Source organism: Astyanax mexicanus, chromosome 10, assembly GCF_023375975.1.
Source record: "Astyanax mexicanus isolate ESR-SI-001 chromosome 10, AstMex3_surface, whole genome shotgun sequence".
Lineage (NCBI taxonomy): Eukaryota > Metazoa > Chordata > Actinopteri > Characiformes > Acestrorhamphidae > Astyanax > Astyanax mexicanus.
This window is the reverse complement of record NC_064417.1, coordinates 1,916,602-1,939,670: the sequence shown is the minus strand read 5'-3', so window position 1 is coordinate 1,939,670 and position 23,069 is coordinate 1,916,602. Positions and strand designations below refer to the sequence as shown.

The following is a 23,069-nucleotide window of genomic DNA, read 5'->3' as shown; positions in this document are numbered from 1 at the left end:
CTTGGCATCAGCTGCTGGAGCCCTGAGAGAGCACACTTGGCCTTGCTCTCTCTGGGTGGGTAGAGTAGATGGTGCTCTTTTCCCTCATCACTCCTAGGGTGATGTTGATTAATCAGAACTACTTAACTAAATAATGGAATAAATTACTCGAATTTCAAAAACTTAGAGAGTTTCCTCAAGTGCAGTCACAGCAAAGACCATCAGAAACATTATGATGAAACTGGCAATCATCAGGATTGCCCCAGGAAAGAGTTCTAGCTTCAGAAGCCGCAAGTTAACAGGTCTCCAGATAATAGCAGCTAAATGCTTTAAAAAAATCTGGAAGAATTCAGTATTTGTTTACAATGTAGGATATAAATGTAAAAAGTGATATTAACTGTATTGTTTTATTTAACAGTAGCAAAAAAAAAATCTGTGTTAGAAGGGACAGACCCAGCTTTAAAAAGAAAATACAGATCTTACATCACTTCCTGTGTGCTACATTTTTTTCACTATTCCCAGAAAACATTCAAAGTTTAACAAATGTTGATATTTCCTAGATTTGTTTCATTTTCAACCCTTTAAATTAAAGCTGAAAGTCTTCACTTCAGTCAGATTTTAACTGCTTCATTCCAAATCCACCCAAGCCATCTGTAAAGAGCCAACACTGCTAAAATTGTGTAAATATGAAATAAGTATGGGCCTGACTGTACATGGCAGGTGTTTTTGAGCCAGTGAGTATTTCCTGTGATGTTTCTGTTATTTTGCACACCCCTGTGTGTCATCGTCCCTGTCCAGATTCCGCCCCCATTGTGTCTTCTCCTGTCTCGTCTTCTCTGTTTCTTCTTAGCTCTACGCTCCATTTGTCACGCTTCACCTTGCCTCCGCCTCCCCAATTAGTGTTTTCACCTGTGTGTAGTTACTTTCTTGTCAATCTCTGTCAGAGATGTTCACAAGTTACTTCATGCAAGACTGAGGCACATCTCCAGCCTCTGAGTGTGAGTCTGTTAATAAATACCTTTATTCATTAATCTATAACAACATATTAAACAACTAAACTGACTTCTATATTATTTTTTATTTTTATATAATTTTTTATTAGAAATGTTTAAAAAGTAATTTTCGTTGCTGTTCTTTCTATGTATGTGCTTATTAAGTGCATGTTAATGTTTTATGTTTTTGTATTTACAACATAATTTATAACCATTAATAAACTCATTTAAAAACTATTTATTAACCCTTTATAAAGGAGCCTTATTTTAAAGTGGTACCATTGTATTTTGGTGCCAGAAAGTCCTCTTTACCATACTAATCCAAATGTGTTTTTTTATATAAATTAAAATTGAAATCATCAGACACTAAATTTTGTGTCAGATGATTTCAATAAAGATTTATGAGTCTGTCTCATCTCATCAACTTCTTTTGTTTTCCTGAGTCTGCCGGTTCAATGGGTTATGTAGTACACCAGTGATGACTTTCTTCTTCTGGATGCTCCAAACGGTTGTACTGACTTCAGTTTCTAAATCAGTTTCTCTGATTTTGCTATTTATTTATGTTTGAGGGCACAGACACATGCAGATACAAGTAAAATGGTTTACTGACAGAATTGGCAATACAGCGAATAGTCAACCTGTTCAAGGTCAAAACCAGGGTTAACATTTACTTGGATGGTCCATTTGACAGCCTTGTTGATGCTCAAGTGACATTCATCTAACATTCAACTGAATATCTATTATATGTCTATTAAATGCAAATTAAACTGAAAGGTGAAAATAAATGATTCTCTATTGAATGTAGCCCAACATCCAACTCTAACCCGAACTCTAATCTTAACATTTTAGCATAGGGTTTAGGGTTAGATTTAAAGTTTAGATTAATATTAAGGTTAGGTTTGGGTGAAGGGTTAGATTTTAGGGTTAGGTTAAGGTTCTATTTTGAATCATTTACATTAATCATAGGGTTAAATTGCATTTAATAGACATTCAGTTCAGTGTTAGTTGAATGACAGTTGAGCATCAAATGGGCCATCCCATTAAAGTGTTATCAATACCAGTATACAGCAGCAATGGAGAGTAAACATACCATAAACAGGAAACTCAAGGTTGAGAAGAACAAAAGTGGATACACATACACAAGTAGGCAATAACACAGGGTAGGAAAATTCGAAAGGGTAGACAAAGATAAAGGGGTAAATATGTCGTACATGGAAAACCAGCAATTTAAAGCAAAACAGTATGAATTTTTGCCTTTCAGACGCTGATGGCTCTTTCTTTTCCATTTCCGCCTTACTTTTAATTGTAGTGTTTTGTCTCAAGTTCTCACCTCCAGTCTCTGTATACAAGAAGCACTTTTAAAGTCTCACCTTTAGTCTTTGTGAACTCTGGAGAGTTTCCTAGCTTGTGTTTTGCTGAGTTCTATTAGTTATTTTCTTGTTTTTTTATTTTTATCACCTTTGTTCTTGCTCATTACTAGTGTGATGTGTTTTGTAGTTCAGTGGCTCAGTGCTCTGTTTGAGTTCTAATAAAGCGAGCCCTTATTTCCACTCTCCTCCAGACCTTTTGCTCCTCCTCTTTGCTACAGTTTGATATAAAAAAGGCTAATTTTGATTCATGTGAACTCCTGAGATATTCTGCGCAGCAGTGTGATAGATTACCTGTTTCTGTGATCATTAATTAATTAAATGGATTTTTTTATGGATACTGGAGTGTGGAACATGGGAACGTGAAGGTCATACATGAAGTTAAATTTAGAATCATTATGAAGGGTTGCATGGATGGGAGCTCATCCGTCAGCCACGCTTTTTTATCATGTCTATCTATGGAAAAAGGACAAGCCCAGGATTAATGATCATTATTATTTTATATTAATTATTTGGGTTGTGGGCTGATCTCAGCACTGTAGTTACTGCAACTTGGTAGTGGTATTGGTACCACTTTGAAATAAGGCTCCTTTACAAAGGGTTTATAAATAGTTTATTATAAAAAGTAGATTATAAATGGTTATTAATACAGTTATAAACCATATAGTCATTTGCGCTCTTTTTTTAAACCTCAGTTCTCACTCCTAGATACTACTAGATGCGTATCTTACTTTGTCTTTTCCATCAGTCATCATTAACATTTCTATAATAAAGTTAATAACTTTATTAATTTAACTATAATAACACATTAAATGAATAAACTGAATTTCAATATTATTTTATTAGATATTTTATTGTTTAAAAAGTAATTGTCACTGTTGTTCTTTCTATTTATGTGCTTATTAATGTTTTAAAAGTATTTACAACTTAATTTATAACCATTAACTATTTATAAACCCTTTATAAAGGAGCCTTATTTTAAAGTGGTACCATTGTATTTTGGTGCCAGAAGGTCCTCTTTACCATATTAATATCCATATAACTTTTTGTAAATAAATAAAAATAGGTCAGGCTTGTTTAGATGTTAATTTAAAAATCATCTGATACAAAATTTTGTGAATTGGATGCAAAAAAAAAAATGTTTAGTTCTAGTAGAACAGTGCACCACCACTGCAAAAATATCGTCTTCTAAAAATAAATGACTTGAAGGTCTTTTGTAGTCGGTTTTCTTTAAATGGACAAACAAAATGTTTCTGTAGACTTTTAAATTCACTGTACGTCAATAAAGATTAAATAAAGAGTCAATCTCACGTTATCAACTGCTTTGGTTTTCCTTGGTCTACCTGTTCAATGTGTTATGCAGTACACCAGTGACGACTTTCTTCTTCAGGACGCTCCAAACGGTTGTACTGGCTATGGCCAATATTTTAAGATTTTTTATCTAAAATGTAAATCTAAAATTATCTAATATTTATAGATTTAATGATACATTAAATATAGGTACCACTTTTAAATAAGACTACCGTTATAAAGGGTTTATAAATGGTTTACAATTAGTTTATTAATGGTTACTATCTAGGTTGTAAATGCTTTAAAAATCATTAACAAACAGTTATAACACATACATAGAAAGGGCAACAATGACCTGTTGTTTGCCAAATAGTGAACCCACAGCCATCTATATTGTTGCCCTTTCTACGCATGTGTTATAACTGATTATTAATGATTTTTAAGGCATTTACAACCTAGATAGTAATCTTATTTTAAAGTGGTGCCAAAATATAATATTACTACAGTGCAGAATCTAATTAAAAAAATAATTAAAGACATTCTTAGAAGGCTGAGCAGACTCTGTGGCTTCCCCACTGTTACAGACGCTGTGTTGGTTCCTGGATTTTAGCAGTTTTGATGTTTATTTTACTACAGTAGAGTTTGGTATGGGTGGGTGGCTGCAGTCAGCATCCATTTCCACAGTGTAGAGAAAAACCCGCACTCAACTGATCCGCCTCTGCATCAAAGATATTTCACATGTTTAGTGAAACTGACATAAACACCAGTATAAAGATCTGGCAACCGCAGGCCAACAAGCTGCTGCTGCTGCTGGAAACGATGGTTTCAGTGTTTTTAGATCACAGCAGAATGACGTTCAACATCATTTACCTCATCGCTTCACAGGACCACAACAGAAAGGTAGAATCTGTAGAATAAAAGTGATGTACAACACCATTAAGTTATTTTTTTCAGACCTGCTTGCAGACAGGGATCTGTTTGATGGCTTGTGCAGGGAGATTGAACTCATTTAGGAATTTCTGGATCACAGAAATGATCCAAAAAGGCTTTTTCACTTTTAGAAACAAAGCTGCACACATTTAAATACACTCAATATCGAAGAAAAACATACAAAAACATACTGTAGTTGTATCCAGAAGAAAGTATCAGATTGCAGTGGAATTTGCAAGAGAGATTTTAAGGTTACCAGAAATAATAAATGATAAAAAATGTAGACTGATAGAAGAATACTTTTGGTCATATATATTGAGCTACACAGAGCCAATAGCATTTCCAATAACATAAATATTACACTTAAATTCCACACTTAGATCCATGTGTGTGTTTGTCTTGTATGGCATTGGAAAATTCTTATCAATTCTAATCAATTTTAGTCAATTCTAGTCAGTGTTTGTTTTTCCACCAGTTGTGGCTGCACAACAGGTCAGAGGTTTTGTAAGGCACTGTTAAATAATAATATATATTTATATATAATTACTATATTATCACTAGGTCATTAATATCATTTGCAATAAATAATATTATTACTACAGCTCTTTGTTTTATATATTTTTACCATTTCCAACAACTAGAAATTTTTTACTTTATTTATTATTTACTTTATTTAGATGGCCTAGTACTTCAAAATACAACAAGAAGAAAAATAAGCTCAAATCTAGCGTTTCATTTTTTTTCAGTTATACAAGTATATAATTATAAATATTATACTTGCCCACAGTTGAATCAGAATCTTAACAAAACCATATTATGCTTGTCTTTATAGAAACTGAATTCTGCTGTATTGTGCGAATATGTATAAATTCATGAGATTTTGTGGATCCTGCTTATCGTAGCGCAACCGGATCGGACTATTTTTAATTTGGTATAGAAATATATAGAAATTACAGCACAGATCATCATGCCAGGCATTCTGGACATGTATGACAACAAACTGTGGATCTTGGTGCTTTGATGGATGGAAGGATGGATGGATAGATAGATAAATAGATAGAAAGATAGATAGAAAGGCAGACAGACAGACAGACAGACAGACAGACAGATAGATGACCTGCTGCCAGTCTACACAGCTGATCTACACAGCTGATCCACACAGCGTCTCTCCCGCTAACCGTAATAAACACTGCTGGGAAAAGTTCAGCTGCGCTGCCATGGAGAACAAAACTTGTGTCAAAATGTACTTGAGTAAAAGTAAAATTACCTATTTTAAAAACTACTTTAAAAATTACAAATTACTCATAAAATCTACTCAATTACAGTAATGTGAGTAAATATAATTCATTACTTTCCACCTCTGGCCATGACTACCCTCCACGTTTTAATTCCATTTGGTTGATTGGTTGATTTGATGATGAGTGTACTCTATATATATATATCTTTGCATCCTGATTTGATTTCAGTAACGAGCCAGTTTACAATGCAAGCCATACAAGTGTTTCCCGACCACAGTGATCCGATGCAGAGAGTATATCGCTGTGTTTTCAGCACTTTAACACATGATTCAGCTCATTAGGTAAATTCCTTCATTAGCTGGGTGTTGAGTCGTATTTAAGCCGGTCTGGTTCTGTGCAGGAAGGTTCTGCAGTGTAATCTCTGAGGGATTTAACTGGGACATTTGTTCAGCACTCTGTATCTGTGTGATTTCTCCTAATTAACACAGATATCCAGTTAAAATGGTAAATCCTGGATGCTCACGTTGGCTCAGAATACAGTAATAACAGAGCACGGCCCTGTTTATAAGCATGTGTGTTATGTAACCGTGTAGGACTATTTCTGAGAGAGTTTTATTCACCGTAATCTGATCAATCAAATCACATTCTGACGTGGTCAGAGTAGTGTTGTAGTACTTGAGTCTCAAAACCATATGTCACAAATGGTCTCGGTCTCAGTCTCGGACTCCACCTTGTTTGGAATCGGTCTTGTCTCTGTCTCGGGGTGAGGTGGACTCTGAGACTTTGGACAAGACCGACCAAGTCCTCAGAAAATGAGAAATGTCTGAAATAACAGAGTTAAGGGTTCAGAAACTCAGAAACCCTGGTTTTTAATCACAGTTTTTTTCATGCATCTTGGCATCATGTTCTCCTCCACCAGTCTTACACACTGCTTTTGGATAACTTTATGCTGCTTTACTCCTGGTGCAAAAATTCAAGCAGTTCAGTTTGGTGGTTTGATGGCTTGTGATCATCCATCTTCCTCTTGATTATATTCCAGTGGTTTGGTATTTGGTAAAATAAATAAACAAAATCCTAATTTTTATTGCAGCACAGTGCATTCACTGTGGCATTGTTTCAGCAAGCTTCTGCAATGTCACAATATTTATTATTTCAATCCAGTGTTGCATTAATGCATTAATTTTTCACCAAGATCTTGCAGCAGCATTGATGATGGATGAGTCTGACCAACCGCTGCACAAAGCAGCTCTTCTCCATCCAGCACATCCCAAAGATTCTCAATGAGGTTAAGATCTGGACTCTGTGGTGAACTCTCTCTCAATCCATGTGTGAAAATGATAAATGATGATCTCATGCTCCTTGAATCCTAAACTCTCTCACAATTGCAGCACCACGAATCCTGACATTCTCGTCATCTTGGAATATGAAAAATAAATCCATTGATCCAGGAATAACCTGGTCTATATTCAGTATATTCAGGTAGTCAGCTGACCTCATTCTTTCAGCACATACTGTTGCTGAACCTAAACCTGCAGACCAACTGCAGCATCAACCCTCCCTACATCATTTACTTACTTACATCCAGGTGGAAACTTTTATTTTATTTATGTTTTTGTTCAGGCAGTGTATTATACTGTATATGACATTGTTATTTTTATTTTGAGCGTCAGCAATTCTGCCAGAAACTACCTTTTTTTCTCTCTCTCTGCGTTCCCTACAAATAAAGAAAGAGAAAAAGAAAAAAGACACCACAGAGAATCACAAATGATGGCTGATCTTGTTTGCAGCATCTTCGTGAGCCTGTTCTTGAATATTGTTCACACGTTTTCTAAAAGAAGAGCGTGCTACAGAACTCTATAAAGATGTCTTTTCTCTTTTTTTGGTTGTTATGTTGTAAAATGAGAAAACATGAACATGTAGGGTTGTGTGTAGGAAGTAAACAGACCCGAGGGCACATGCAATATTCAGCCCAACACTACCTCAACCTGTCTATTTCAGAATTACTGTGGGAACTACATGATGTAATATATTTCCTGAACTGTTCAGGATAAAAATATGTTGGTGGTTTTTTTGCGTAATACTCTAATTTATTCTATTTTTCACTGTAACACCTTATTTATATTTGTACTGAATCTTAATGCTAAATATACTGCAAGAAAAATCCAACATTCAGTAAAACGACAAAATGTACTGAGGGAACAAACATATCTAACAACTATTACCCTAAAAAAGTCCTAATCTTCAGCCATTTACCTAACTAAATATATTTGTGTTTCTCTTGATTCCAGGAACTCCAACTCCCATAATGCACCTCTCTGTCCAGTTCCAGACCATCCACTCAGAGACTGAACTGTCATTCCCACTCACCTGACTACTAATTACTGTGTACACCTTCCCATAACCTTTGTATAAATGCTTTTTTTTAAGTTTTCACTGTAACACTTTATTCATATTTGTACTGAACCTTAAGACTTGTTGCTGCTTCACTTTTAAAACTACACATTAAACTACTCAGTAATATAGTTAGGGTTATCGTAATTTTTATTAAGGAAAATGCTCAAATTCGTGGGTTTCTTTGGTCGCTTGGGCTACACCATCTTGTAGCCATCTGTTTGGAGTGTCCATCAGTATATCTAATCTAGTAGCTCTCCAGCCCAGAGGGTTGTTGAACCCGATTACAGAACAGTTGATCTCAAAGCAGGTAAACTCAAGAAGAAAGGAATAAATAAAATAATAATCTAAACACACCGCTCTTTACACAGGATTGAACTCGTGTCGTCACGTTCGTGGTCTAATACACTATCGCAGCCCCGGCAAGTGAATTGGGACACGGCCGTGAAAAAAACAACAACGCCCTTATAAGGACATAGGGAGCCTGAGAACGGACGGAAAAATGAGAATGAGAACGGGCGTAAACTAAAGTAACGCCGAGCGCGACAGAGAGAGAGAGAGAGAGACAGGGGAGGGATATAAACAAAAGCTCACCAGAGAAGCATTTTATTTATTTTGTATTTTTTCATTATCGTTCATTATAGTTCAAACAACCTCCCTGGTCAATCAGCTTAAAAAGTTTGAGCAGTTTTATCTGACCATGCTGTTTTTTTTTTTTCAGCAGGGAAATTGAATAAATGCATGTCTATTTAAACTAGTTGCAAGAAAGTACAGCAAAACTAATTTGTTCTCATATTAGCCGTACCTTAAGGCTAATTCAAGTTCTTTTTTAATTTCCAGTTTAGCTTCCAGCCACTTCACCCAGAGCTGCACCCAAACACTCATGAAGCTGCGTTGTTAGCAGTGCGCACTGTGCAAAAAAAAAAAAAAAAAATATATATATATATATATATATATATATATATATTAAAATCAAATTATAATAAAGTGTAGCTGACGGCGTGTTGTAGTATGGCCTGAAGACATGGTGGCATGGCGGAGTGTAGATGTTTTACAGCAGCAGACGAATATAAATGGGCGTACGGACGGATGAATTTGGCACCACAGAGAACTGGACACACTCCAGTATTTGTCTTCCAGACCAGCAGTGGATTTTTAGCCGTCGGGGAAACGTGATCTTTTCTATTGTTTTGTAGAGAAAAAAAACAAACAAAACAAATTTACACAAATCTGGTTGAGGTTTTACCTCATTTACACCAGGTGTTCAGACTCATGAATTATTTATCATCATGCAAATACATGCTAAATCATTCATAAACCATAGCACACACCACTGCCAACTTATATTTAAGATTTTACACCAGCTTTCCCTGCTATATTTATTTAGTATCATTTATTTTTTATGAGTTTATGTTTTCTATATTTTCACTGGTATGACAAAATATAACATATGTCTTTTTTACTGTTGTTTTAATTATTTTGTATTAATATTATTTTCATTTATTTTATTTATCTTCTGTTCTAATTTATGTTTTACCTTTTATCCCTTTTATCTTATTTTTTATTCACTTCATCCTTTTATTTGTTTTATTACTGGTTTTACCTTTTTATTCTATTAATTACATCCTTTTATTTTTTTCAATACTTTTTAAACTAATTTTTATTATTATAATTTGTTTTAGTTCCATCATTTACTTTTTTTATTGTAAATAATATTTTAGTACTCTATTTCTTTAATTGTTTTTATATTTTAGTATTTATTTTATTTATTTATCTCTTTGTTTTATTGCTTTATTGCTTTACACTGTCTGCATATCGTGTTATTCTGAATTATTTTATTTCTTCTTAATTAAATATTATATCGTTTGCTTGTTTTTATAACTTTTAAATTTTTCAGTCCCTTTAATTTTGTAAAGGCTCGGCTGCTAATCTAATGCTAATTTATACAAGTGTAGTGATGGTATGGTGCTGATTGACCATCAAAACATTAATACATGCTGCATTTTCTTGTTAATTCATATATATTTTTTAATAGTTTTATTTTTTTCCTATTAAATAGCTACTCAGCTGTATACCCCCCTATCACTAGTGATGCCCGAAACCCCAGGAGGGTTAAGAAGACAAGCACACACCTCCTCTGATACATGTAAAGTCAGACTCCGCCTCTTTTCGAGTAGCATCACATCACAGAGCTAACGCTCGGAGGAAAGCGCAGCGACTCGGTTCTGATACATCAGCTCACAGACGCAGCCTTGTGCTGATCCACATCACCCTAGGAGGAGTGATGAGTGGAAAGAGAAGAGCACCATCTACTGTACTGTACCCACCCAGAGAGAGCAAGGCGAATTGCAATTGTGCTCTCTCAGGTCTCCAGCAGCTGAAGACAAATCTCCTCATCGCAGTGGAACCACTTTAGACCGCTGGACCACTGCATTTTATTCCAGGAAAAGGACTGAAACACACTCTTTTAAATTGGAAACCATTACCAGTGACCAGCGAATAGAAAAGCCGGTATGGCCGCAGAGTTTAACGTCACACAGCTCAGCCAACACTGACGTAGCGAGAGCCGAACTGACCGAGCTGCAGGCGGACGCTGGACGCTGGAGACTGAAGCGAGACAGAGTTTGACAGCCAGAGATTCTTCAGGGTCTCTGCTCTGTTGATCCATCCAGCAAAACAGTTTATCCAGAGGGCTTCTGGTAAGATCCTTGAATGAGATACGCCATTTTTCCCCTCGTTCCTGCTGCAGTTTCTTCTGTTTCGGTTTTTATTTCCACACCACAGTCTGTTCACAAATCCAGCTTGAGGCAGGGATCAAGAAAATGAGGTATTTTTAAGATAATATATCACTTAAACTGGCCTCTAGAACTGACGTTACACTTGTGCCCTACAGATATAGCTGATTCACTGGCCTACAGACGTACAGTGTTTGGCCTCACAGAGTCCTGAACAAACTCCAGTATTTGCCTTCCAGACGAGCAGTAGATTAGCCGTGGGCTAATGTGATCTCAAATGTGATCTCATTTTTATGTCTTCTGCAAACACACCAAACAAACTCATACAAATATGAGTAAGGTTTTGCCTCAATTACACCAGATGTTCAGAAATGAATTATTCAGTGAGTTAAAAAAACGAAAAACAAATGTGCTCAGCCCTTCATGCTTCATAGCGTACGCTTCTACTGAATATAGAAAAGAGAAACTCCAGCTTTAACTGCTCTCTATTCAATAAGCATGATTTATGATTTATCAAATTTCTTGTCTCTATCATATCAAAATCTTCACTGTTGTTTGCTGTTGTTTTTTTTTAGCTGTTTTCACACTGTATAAATGTAAATGTAATCACATCTGAACATTGCTCGACAGTGCTGAGCTATACTGTATATAAACTATACAGAACTAAAAAAATATATATATAATATTTGTTTGGATCGCCTTTAGCTTTAGCCTTTAGCCCACAGACAAGAGCCAAAGCCGGGCTATAGCATAAGGAACTAGCTAGCTCTATTTACAGCTCTGTTTACAGAGCTAGTTAGCGTTAGCTCTCTTGTGTAAGTAACTGCAGGTTTACATCGGATCTCCGGTTGATTCTGCATTTTACCAAGACCTTAAATAAACACTAGGGGAGTATGGTTTGACAAGGTAGCACAACTCAACAGAACGCCGGTCAATTTTATGGATTTTATGATATAAAGCGGATTTAGCTTTTGAGGGGTTAACTTTATCTAGCACTTAGTGCTATATCTTTATAACTAAGGCTGTATCACTGAAAACAGTTTGGCCTTGAATTTTAGAGCTGTAAAATTTACTGTGGGGAAAAGGCAGCAGCTAAACATTCCCTGCTGCAGTGCTGTTAGCCAATCAGAGGCAATATATTTGCATGTATGAATGTTCATGAGCAAGAGCCAAAAAAAAGAGCCTGTCTTTCTTCAGAGACCAATAATCCAGTGATCTAAAGCAGGGCTAAATAGAAACACCTGAACACTTTTTTTTTCACAAAAAATGGCTCACATGGCATTCGTTCATACTAGAGACAAAACAAGACCTTTTGAAATGAATGAAAAAATGATAGAACAAGACCATTAATTCAACATTTTTCAATCAACAGCAATAATAGAACTGTAGTAAAACGAGCTATAATGTGTATTATTGGCACTGCTGTGCTGATCTACGGTATTCAGCCTCAGCAGTGCCAATATTACACATTATAGCACGTACCGTTATACCACATACCCTATTTGCACTACTGTTATATACTATTTATACTGTCATTCCATCTCAATCACCATCAATATTGCACTATTGTCTTACGTATGTTTATTGTGTCTTGTTGTTTTGTACATATAGTGTCTCCCACTCTTTTATATTATATATCTATTTCTTTTTTTTTACTTATATTTATATATCTATTTCTCCCCCACACTACTGAACCTTGTTTCTGTCTCATGTAGGTCTATTTGTGTCCCTGCTGTATTGTACTCATAGTGTCTCCCATTCTCCTTTATTATATCTATTATCTGTACCTGCTGTAAAATTGGGAAGGAGAGTAACGTAATTTCAATTCTCTGTATGTCCTGTACATATGCAGTATTGACAATAAAACTACTTGACCTCAAGTGTTTTATTGCTTAAGTACTTAAAAATGCAGCTCATAAGACACATACAGTAAAGACTGTATATGCTTCAGTGTTCTGCTACTAAACATAAAAACAAACGTCAAATATTCAGGTGTTCTTTTCTGAAACAGTTCTTTTTCCTGTGCTTTTTGCCTCCGTTACTAAACTCCTTTCTTTTCTATTATTCGTTCAGCGCGGCTCCTGTTTCTGAAATGTCACAGTCATGCTCTGCTGCTCTGCACGTAGCTAAGAGCTCACACTGAATCATTTGCTTTCTAAACGAGCAGCATGCACTCCTTTTAAAATATCACAAGCTCTCCAAAAGCACTCAACCTCAAACTCAAGTTCAGACCAAACCACACAAGCCCAGAATCTAAGTTATCTTTTTCATTTTTTGGGGATCAGATTGTTATTTTATTATTTTTTGGGGGGTTTTTCTTTTCCCCACTTACTTCAACAGTTGCCAAAACATAACAGTACAAAACTGAAAGAAATCAAAAAGAACTTAAATAAAATTGTAGATATACCTGTCAGGCCCGTCCAGCCAAGCCAAGCACCCTATGCCCAAATAAGGACTTCCCCTAATTAGAGCACACACACACACACACACACATACACACACACACACACACACTCTGAGAGGCACTCCATGCCCATATATGGACTTCCTCTAATCAGGGCACGCTCATGCAGTCATCCAGCCCTGATTAGAGATCAGCTTCACCTGGGCAGAGTTGCTTATAAGCACGCTGCTCCTCTCTGCTGTTGCCGAGTATTGGTCGCTCTCATGGTCTGTGTTTCCTTGTGGTTCCAGCCTGTTTGCTACTCTACAAAGCGTTCTATCTCCCAAGCCTGTCTTCCCTAGTTCCTGTTTTTTCCTTGGACTCCTCCCGGCCTAAGTATCCCTGTTTTATTTCTTGTTTTGTTTGTTTGCCCTGTTTACTTTCTTAGTCTAGCCATTTTCCTAAGCTCTGCTTAGTAGTTTTCTGTTTGCTATTTTGTAGTCTAGTGCTCCCTTTGTTTTTCCCCATTCCCCTTACTACTTCCTGGTTTTATTGTTTTGGCCGTTCCACTTATTCCTTAGTCCCTGTTTCTTTTGGCCCAGTCCCGTTTACTTTGTCAGTGTTTATATTTGTTTTCAGTTTTGCCCGACTTTAGTGTGTTGCTCTAGTCCTCTTTTATATTGTTTATTTTGTTGTTTATTTCAATAAATTTTACTGCTTCGTTCTACATCCCAGCAGTGTCTCTTATTTTCTCTCTGCCTGTTTACAGTCAGGCATGACAATACCCCATTCCTTCCACACCAATATTTTTCATCTTTGCCATTTCCTCACAAAAACAGTCCAAACCCACATATATATCCAAATACATGCATACAAGTCATACCTTTGTATAGACATAGACATCTCTGTAAAAAGTTTGGGCACCCCTATTAATCTTAATAATTTTTAGTTGTAAATATTCGGGTGTTTGCAACAGCCATTTCAGTTTGATATATCTAATAACTGATGGACACAGTAATATTTCAAGAAGTATGCATTAAACCAGAATTTGACCGGTGCAAAAGTATGGGCACCCTTATCATTTTATTGATTTGAATACTCCTAACTACTTTTTACTGACTTACTGAAGCACAGAATTGGTTTGTTAACCTCATTGAGCTTTGAACTTCATAGCCAGGTGTATCCAATCATGAGAAAAGGTATTTAAGGTGGCCAATTGCAAGTTGTTCTGACATGCAACAAATGCATCAGTTCATTTAATTGTAGTTTGTATATTAGCCTGGGAAGGGGTTTTAAAACATTCCAACATGGCCATCCTAGTTCAGGACCACGCAACATGACAATGACCCAAAATATCTCATTCAATCAGACAATCAATTGGAAATAAAAGAAATGGAGAGTTGTTGTATGCCAAATATCAAACATGATACAGCTGAAAGAATTCTGCATGGAGGAGCGGGAATACCTTTCTCCCAGAAGAAAGGTCTGACTGAGTTGATTTTGAAGTGGAAAAAATTAGCTATGAGTGCTAATTAATTAAATTGCTTAATTGTTATGTTTAACTTTTTTATTCTATTACAATAGGCAGTAAAAGTAATATTTAAAATACTTCCTCATAGTGCAGAAAAAATGGGCATGAATAAAACTGTTTAAATTAAGTTTAAATTAAAGTTTTTCAATATTTATGCTCATAGTTTTTGAAGGTGTCGACAGTTCTGCAGGGCAATGTGTGTGTTTGCATAGTAGGATGTCAGAAAGTGAGAGAAAGAGAGAGAGAGAAAGAGAGATACAGAGAGAGAGAGAGAAAGAGAGAAAGAGAGATACAGAGAGAGAGAGAGAGAGAGAGAGAGAGAGAGAGAGAGAGAGAGAGAGAGAAAGAGAGAGAGAGAGAGAGAGAGAGAGAGAGAGAGAGAGAGAGAGAGAGAGAGAGAGAGAAAGAGAGAAAGAGAGAGAGAGAGAGAGAGAGAGAGAGAGAAAGAGAGAGAGAGAGAGAAGAGAGAGAGAGAGAGAGAGAGAGAGAGAGAGAGAGAGAGAGAGAGAGAGAGAGAGAGAGAGAGAGAGAGAGAGAGAAAGATTCAGTGATGCATGAAATAAGCTTTCCTCTATAACGGGTTGGGAGTTTTGGGTGATGATGGCTGATGTCTCATGCTATTTCTTAATTAAGGATATACACCTCTCCATTCTGACTCTCTCTCTCACACACACACACACACACACACCCCGGGTATTTCACTCCTCCAGGCCAGTCTGCCATCACCACTAATTTGCACAGATCTGAAATTTCCTTTAAAAAAAAATCCTCAGAAAGTGAAAACGCTGGATATGGCAACCCACTTGACTTTAATTGATTTTAATTTGTGTGCATTTTTATATGTATTTCCATCACTGGAATATAACAAATGTATGAATGAAGTTTAACTTATATAGCACCTTTCTAGAAACCCAAGGATGCTTTACAATTTACACGTTTTACACACAACCATTCACACTCAGCACTCACATCCACACACCGGTGAGAACAGCAGCCAATAGCGCACAGCGTACTCTCAACCGGAAACAACCCCGTCCACCTGGAGGAGGACTGCAGCATCGGGCACTACCCAAGCATTTACCCAGTACAGAGTGCCGATTAATACCTGGGCACAGTTATACACACATTTACACACATTTACACAAACTTACATACATACCACATACACACACTTACACATATACAAACCAGATCAATTTTAGATTATTCAATTTTCTCGGCAATTAGTATCCAGAGTATCCAACTCAGGTCTGCAAGGGTTAATTTGCCATTAGCTGTTAATGCAATGCATTTATTAGTACACTACTGTATTTGACTGAATTGAAATGCTATGAAATGCACTATGAAATGTATTCAGTTCGTTCTGTTTAATCAGAAATCACAAGCGCATTACAACAACCCAAAATATCTCATTCAACATCTCATTCAATCAGACAATCAATTGGTTAAAAGAAATGGAGAGTTGTCGTGTGCCAAACATTAAACATAACACAGCTGAAAGAATTCTGCATGGTGGAGTGGGATTACATTTTCCCAAAGGTGATCAGAGACATTTAACCCTTGTGTGGTGTTCATATTTTTGTTACTCGTTCACTTTGTTACTTGTATTTAATTCAGCAAAATTAAGCAATTCTACATTAAAATGCTTTACACATGCTCGCTTCACCTAAATTGCAAGCAATATAAGCAGCTTACATGGTTAATATTTACCCTTTACCTTTCTTATGTTACATTTCTTTCAAAAAGTGCTACTCTTTTTTTATTAGTTATTTTAATAAAATGTAAAAGAAAATGAATTAAACTCAAGATATGAGTAGAAAATTTGTTTAGTTTCAAATTTACAAATGAAGCAATGTTTATTAGCCCTTGGCCAAACATACTGTATGTAATATAAATGTGTAGGGGGGGTGTACAGTGTGTGTTTATCGAAAATGTGTGTTTGATATATGTTTTTCACAAAAAATGAGCCAATGCCAATGAGTTTGAGTTCGAAAAAATATTTTTTTAGTATCATTTGATAAAAAATGAAAACAGGTCCCACAGACCCGAACACCACCAAGGGTTAAAGAAAAGGTCTATTCGAGTTGTTAATCGAGTTGTTAACATAGCTGTTAATGCAATGCATGTATTAGTATACTACTGTATTTGAATTAATTGCAAAGCTATGAAATGCATGGTCTCCTCCTGCTCACTGATTCATGTATTCAATGTATTCAGTCCGTTCTGTTTGATCAGAAATCAGAAGCGCAGTATAAAACAGTATAATTCAGTATATGACCTGGAAGAAATCAGTGCCAGATGTCCAGCAGATCAGCACTGAGCGTCTGCCCATTACTCCCAGTCCTCATCCATATCCATGTGTTTGGGGAGGAGTGTGAGTGTGTGGAAGTGTGCAGCTGTGTACAGCTGTGTCTCGGGATTCAGAGAGAAAGTATTCAAATAAGCGCTCGTCCCAAAAAACCCAGAACAAAGAGAATTCACATTATGAGCTGCTGAGCTGGAGATGTGACAGATACTGCACCCGTGTGTCGCTCAAAAGCAGGAAAAACATGTTTGGTATAATTTATACACAGTGTCTTCAGTCCTGGGTGAACACTTGCTGGGTGTATCACTGGGTAAAGCCAATATATTTATTAGCATGAAAAGGTTTCGGCACCACAAGATACTTAAACTCTTATTTTTATATATTTATTTCATATAAAGTGCAAAACTTTATATGCAAAAATGCACATATACATAAATACATCATTATTTTACCGTTTTCTAAAAAGTTTTCTATTTATGATTAAAGCCCTTCAATAAAGTGATATCCCTTAATGTTCTGCAGTGAAAAACTGTTGCTTTACAGGTTTTTTAAAACATATTTACGATTAAATTCCTTTAATAAACATCGAAGGAATTTAAAATATGCAAAAAAAAAAAAAAATCTGTCAAGGTTTTGCAGTGAAAAACTGTTATTTTACATTTTTTAAGCATATTTATGATTAAATTCCTTCAATAAAGTAAAAATCCCTCAATGTTTTGCAGTGAAAAACTGTTATTTTACAGTTTTTTTTAAAAGCATATTTACAATTAAATTCCTTCAATAAACATTGAAGGAATTTAAAACATGCAAAAAAAAAAAAAAAAAAAAAACATCCTTCAATGTATTGCAGTGAAAAACTGTTATTTTACATTTTTAAGCATATAATAATAATAATTACCTGTAAAATTATAAACATATGGTTTATAGTCACATATATGACCATAACTTTTTTATTTATTTTTTAACAGTAAAGAAAAAAAAATGGATCATAGAAACCGATGCCAAATACTGCCTGAAAGGTGCAACATATTCTTTGGAATAGAAAATTCATTAAAAAGATATTTAAAGAATTTATGACTTGTTGTATTTTTTTACATCAAATAAATAAAAGTAACTATGTAACTTTTACTCAAAGTATTTTTTTTTTACTCGAGTAGATTTTAGATGGGTACTTTTACTTTTACTTAATTACAAATTTTCAGTACTTTTTCCACCTCTGGTTTCTCCTCTATTGTAACTCTGTATATTCTTGATAAATTGTATTCTGACAGTTTACTATAACAGTGCTTGTTTTTTTTTTTTTCACAGAGACGGAGACGGAGGGAGGTCATGTTCACCTCACAACTTGAAACTTCCACAACTTTTCCTGACCTTTCAGCTCCATTATTCCTCTAAGGTCACTGGAGAGAATTCTCACAGACCCACCTGGATCAGTGCTGCTCTACTGTGTCGGGTCTAATCCCTATTTTCAGGAAACTATTAAACGGCTCAAAGGAAAAGCCCAGACGTAAATACTGGATTCATTATCATGTGTAAGAAAAACACAGTAATTAATCTGAGTAGAGAGTTACTCACAGTGACAGACTGTCTCATTAGGGAGTCGGCTGTGTCGGTGTGTGTTTGCCGCTGATGACATCCTCTGACGGGGTTTGTGGAGATAGTTGAAGCCCAAAAGGGCTTCGCACTTTTTGGAGTGAACCTGTGATTGCGTGGGAGGTCGAGAGTTGCTAAAAATAGGAGAATAGGTGGAACGGTAGGCAGCTAAAAACTTCATTTCTGAGCGTAGGGTCATACTTTTGCAGGATTGAAAAGACAATAGAAAGCTCTGGAAACCTTTTAGTGAGTTTAGTGATGATGACTATACAATACTATCAATAACCAATCAATAACTATCAATAAAAAAGCACATACTGCACAACATTTCTAGAGTCGGTGTGGCTAAAAATGAAATCATAAATGGATGGAATAAATGCAATTTTAAGAATAGAAATTGTTTTTTGACATCATGCAGTGATTGACACCAATTTTAACTTGTTGTCTTGTACAATCAGGTAGAGCTTATCTCATTAAGATGGGCACTTACATGGCGCCATCACATTTAATCTTGTGTAGGAGAAATCTATTCAGCATTGCATCCCTGTGCATTTTCTCCACAGGAAAGGGCACTCTGTGGAACACTGTTTAGTAGGGTTGGCATAGAAGGCTGTTTATAATGAGACTGCCTTCTACTAGAAGGGCAGAAGGGCATCCATTTCCATATTATACTCAGTGTTTTCACAACCAGAACTGGGCTTAATTTATATTATACTCTGCAACCAGGCTGTTGGTATGAGGGGTGAAGGTTTATTTCTATATTATACTTGGCAACTGGGATGTTGATACAAATGGCTCCAGCAGAGGAGTTTTGTTTGAGGGAGTTTGGACCAAAATCTTTTGGTAAGAGAGAGTTTTATTTAAGGGAGTTTTGCCTGTTGTAGTTTAGTCTGAGGGAGTTTAGTCTAAGGGCAGTTGGTTCAAAACCTTTGGGTTAGAGGGAGTTTTATTTAAGGAACTTTGGCTTATTGTAGTTTGGTCTAAAGAGGTTTTGTCCAAAGCCTGTTGTTTTGAAGGAGTTTAGTCTGAAGAAGTTTTGTCTGAGCGAGTTTTTCCTGTTGTAGTGTGGTCAGAGGGAGTTTTATTTGAGGGGGTTTCGTCTGAGGGAGTTTAAACTGAGGGAGTTTTGTCCGAAGGCATTTAGTCTGAGTATGTTTTATTTAAAGGGAGTTTAGTCTGAGAGGGTTTTGCCTGTTGAAGTTTAGTCTGAAGGTGTTTAGTCTGGTTGAGTTTTGCCTGTTGTAGTTTAGTCTGAGGGAGTTTTGCCTGTTGTAGTTTTGACTGTTGTAGTTTAGTCTGAGGAAGTTTAATTTGAGGGAGTTTGGGCTAATATCCATACTATAATTACCAATCAGAGTATTTGTTACTCAGTTGCTCAGACCAATTCTTATATTATACTAGGCAACTGGGGCATTGGCATGTGCCGCTATAGAGCCATTTACTGTAACTCAAACTTTTTTGCTACCTAAAGCCTCTTTTATCCTCCTTTAAACTCAGCAACTGCACCCGACTCTGCGATTGACCTTCTCTGGATTTCAGTTTCCTCATTTTTTAGCTGGAGAGAACTTGGGAACTTTTGGAACAAGCAGCTACAGTATTTAACCTTTCTCACGAAACTTTCCAGCGCTAGTTTGTGGAGAGTTATGGTAAAGAGTTTGCAAGCGCTGCAGTTTAGAGGTAAGAGTTCGCTGTGTTGAGTGTTTGGCATTCGACTCTAAATGACTACTGTATTTCAAACTCCTGGAACCAAAAAAGGAGAAAGGTTTCATTGCATACATCACCCTGTTTATTCATTTGCTATGGCAACAGGCGTAAATTAAGATGAATCGAGCGCAAAGCTTTTAAGGCAGAGGAAGCTGGAGACGGAATAATGCACATCAATAAACACCCATTCAGTCATTGCGTAAGCAGTCAAATTACTGTGCAAATGCAATTTGAGAAAAAAGGAAAACTCCTCTGCATATATCCCAAACAGCCTCTCAGCAGCAGCCTCTCCCATGCTTACTTTCTCTCTCTCTCTCTCTCTCTCTCTCTCTCGCTCTCGCTCTCTCACTGTCTCTCTCTCGATTTTTTTTATCAGAACATCAGAGCTCGGCACAGTCACCGCAAATCTGTCAGCACATCAGACTTCAGCTGCCTCGGGGGAACCGAAGCTGAATGTCAAAGCTTAGCGCACCTCTGTGCTGGGACGTGCACGGAGCCAGCCTGAAAAAGGAGCATAAAGAGTTCTGGAGATGGTCCCTCCTCTGGAGGCCGGGGGATGAGAGCGTTTCCTGCGGCTGATGAGGTCTGCTGCAGTGAAAACTGTGAATGTGGTTCTTTAAAACTTGTACAAACTGAAATGTCCTTCTATAATGAGTCACGTTCGAGCCTGAGCCTCCAATAACCGGAGCAAGAGGGACAACAGGGAGCAGGGGAAGCATAAGCATAGTCCTAGAGTTTATACAACACGATATTCAGCTCTGGAAAATATAAGAGATCACTTAAAAATGATGAGTTTCTTTATTTTTTACCTAATTGGAATATAATCAAGAGGAAGATGGATGATCACAAACCATCAAACCACCAAACTGAATTGCTTGAATTTTTGCACCAGGAGTAAAGAAGCATAAAGTTATCCAAAAGCAGTGTGTAAGACTGGTGGGGGAGGAGAACATGATGCCAAGATGCATGAAAAAAAAACTGTGATTAAAAACCAAATATTGATTTCTGAACTCTTTATGAACTTTATGAATATGAACTTGTTTTCTTTGCATTATTTGAGGTCTGAAAGCTCTACATCTTTTTTGTTATTTCAGTCATTTCTCATTTTCTGTAAATAAATGCTCTAAATGAGAATATTTTTATTTGGAATTTGGGAGAAATGTTGTCTGTAGTTTATAGAATAAAACAACGATGTTCATTTTACTCAAACATAAACCTATAAATAGCAAAATCAGAGAAACTGATTCAAAAACTGTTAAGTGGTTTCTTATTTTTTTCCAGAGTTGTATATACCATATATACAACTGGTTTGGATCATTGAAATCCTCTCTCTATCTCTGGGTGGTTGTATTTTGTCTTTGACTGGCTTGGTTTTTGTGGAGTGCTGCCTGAACACCTCTGAACATTTTGGCACAAAGCTGTAAGACCTACAGCGAGTTGTTTATAGAGCATCACTGGGAAGGTGTGGGCGGCCTGGTGAACGAAATCACACTTCATGTTTGGCTAAAGGAGCAATTCTTTACACTTAATCAATGGTTAGAATGCAACCACAGCAGGAATTTTGTCGCTACTATTATATCTGGATATGCCCTAGAGTATTTTATTTATTAATACTAAAATTAAATGATTTTATATTGAATGTGACCCTACACCCAACTTTAAAAGTTACAAATTACTAATAAAATCTACTCAATTACAGTAATGTGAGTAAATGTAATTCATTACTTTCCACCTCTGGGAAAAACCCAATGTACCATTATGTGTCTTTTTTGTTTTTTCCCAGAACAGACGATGAATCAGCCAATGAACAAGTTTATAAACCAAAAACTGTAAAAACGCTAAAAAACACAGGAAGAACAGTAACAGTACTAGAGCCGTTGAGGGAAATTAACTAATATTACTAATTTGATGCATTTCAGAACACTTTTTAACCATTTTTTACTGTTTATGGAGAAGCTCTTAACTGTGTTGTGTTGTTCATGCTGTGCTGAAGGCCAGGACTCTTCATCCCCGGGTCACGGCACCACTTCCACAGCTATAAAAAGCCTCAGAGGGGTTTGCCTGAGTCTAAACAGATTGAAAGTAGCATCAACCCTCCAGGGGGACACTGTTTGTAAAGATTAGTGGATAGGCACATCCCGATGAACGGGAATCATCTAGCAGCATGTGGTCTTTTCTCCAACAGACATAAAGGACGGGAACGCACCGAGGAATCCGTGTCTGTTGCTGTCGGCCCTCTTTGTTTCCCCAGTGCATTAAGCTCCTTTTGCATCGCCAACCAGCCATTGATTACCGGCTTAAAAGGACAGATTTGTCAGTCGAGAAAACAAACAGCAATTCATTTCCTTCCAAACTGCTCAGCGTCGGACCATTACGTCTCTCTGCGAGCTTTTTCCCTCTTTATCCAAACCAAGATCCTTATTCTCCATCTAGTCTGAGGAGAGCCACTAGCTGCACTTCTTCACAGGGATTTGAGACCTCCATGCATAATGTCATTCAGAGCAAAGTGTACCTCAAGTGCCTGCTCAGGCACCAGGTTCCTCCCATCAGGCATGCTTTATTAGAGCAGGGGCACGGGCTGAATGCTAAAGCTAAAATAGAGGAGTCTACCTATTGCTGTAGTTCTCTCAG

The 23,069-nt window shown here is 36.6% G+C and overlaps 1 protein-coding gene across 2 annotated transcripts in view; it reads right to left on the bottom strand.

Moving 5' to 3' along the window:
* The window catches only part of frmpd3 (FERM and PDZ domain containing 3), a 147,164-nt gene that overhangs the window by 62,511 nt on the left and 61,584 nt on the right, over positions 1-23,069 (bottom strand). The window lies entirely within an intron of this gene.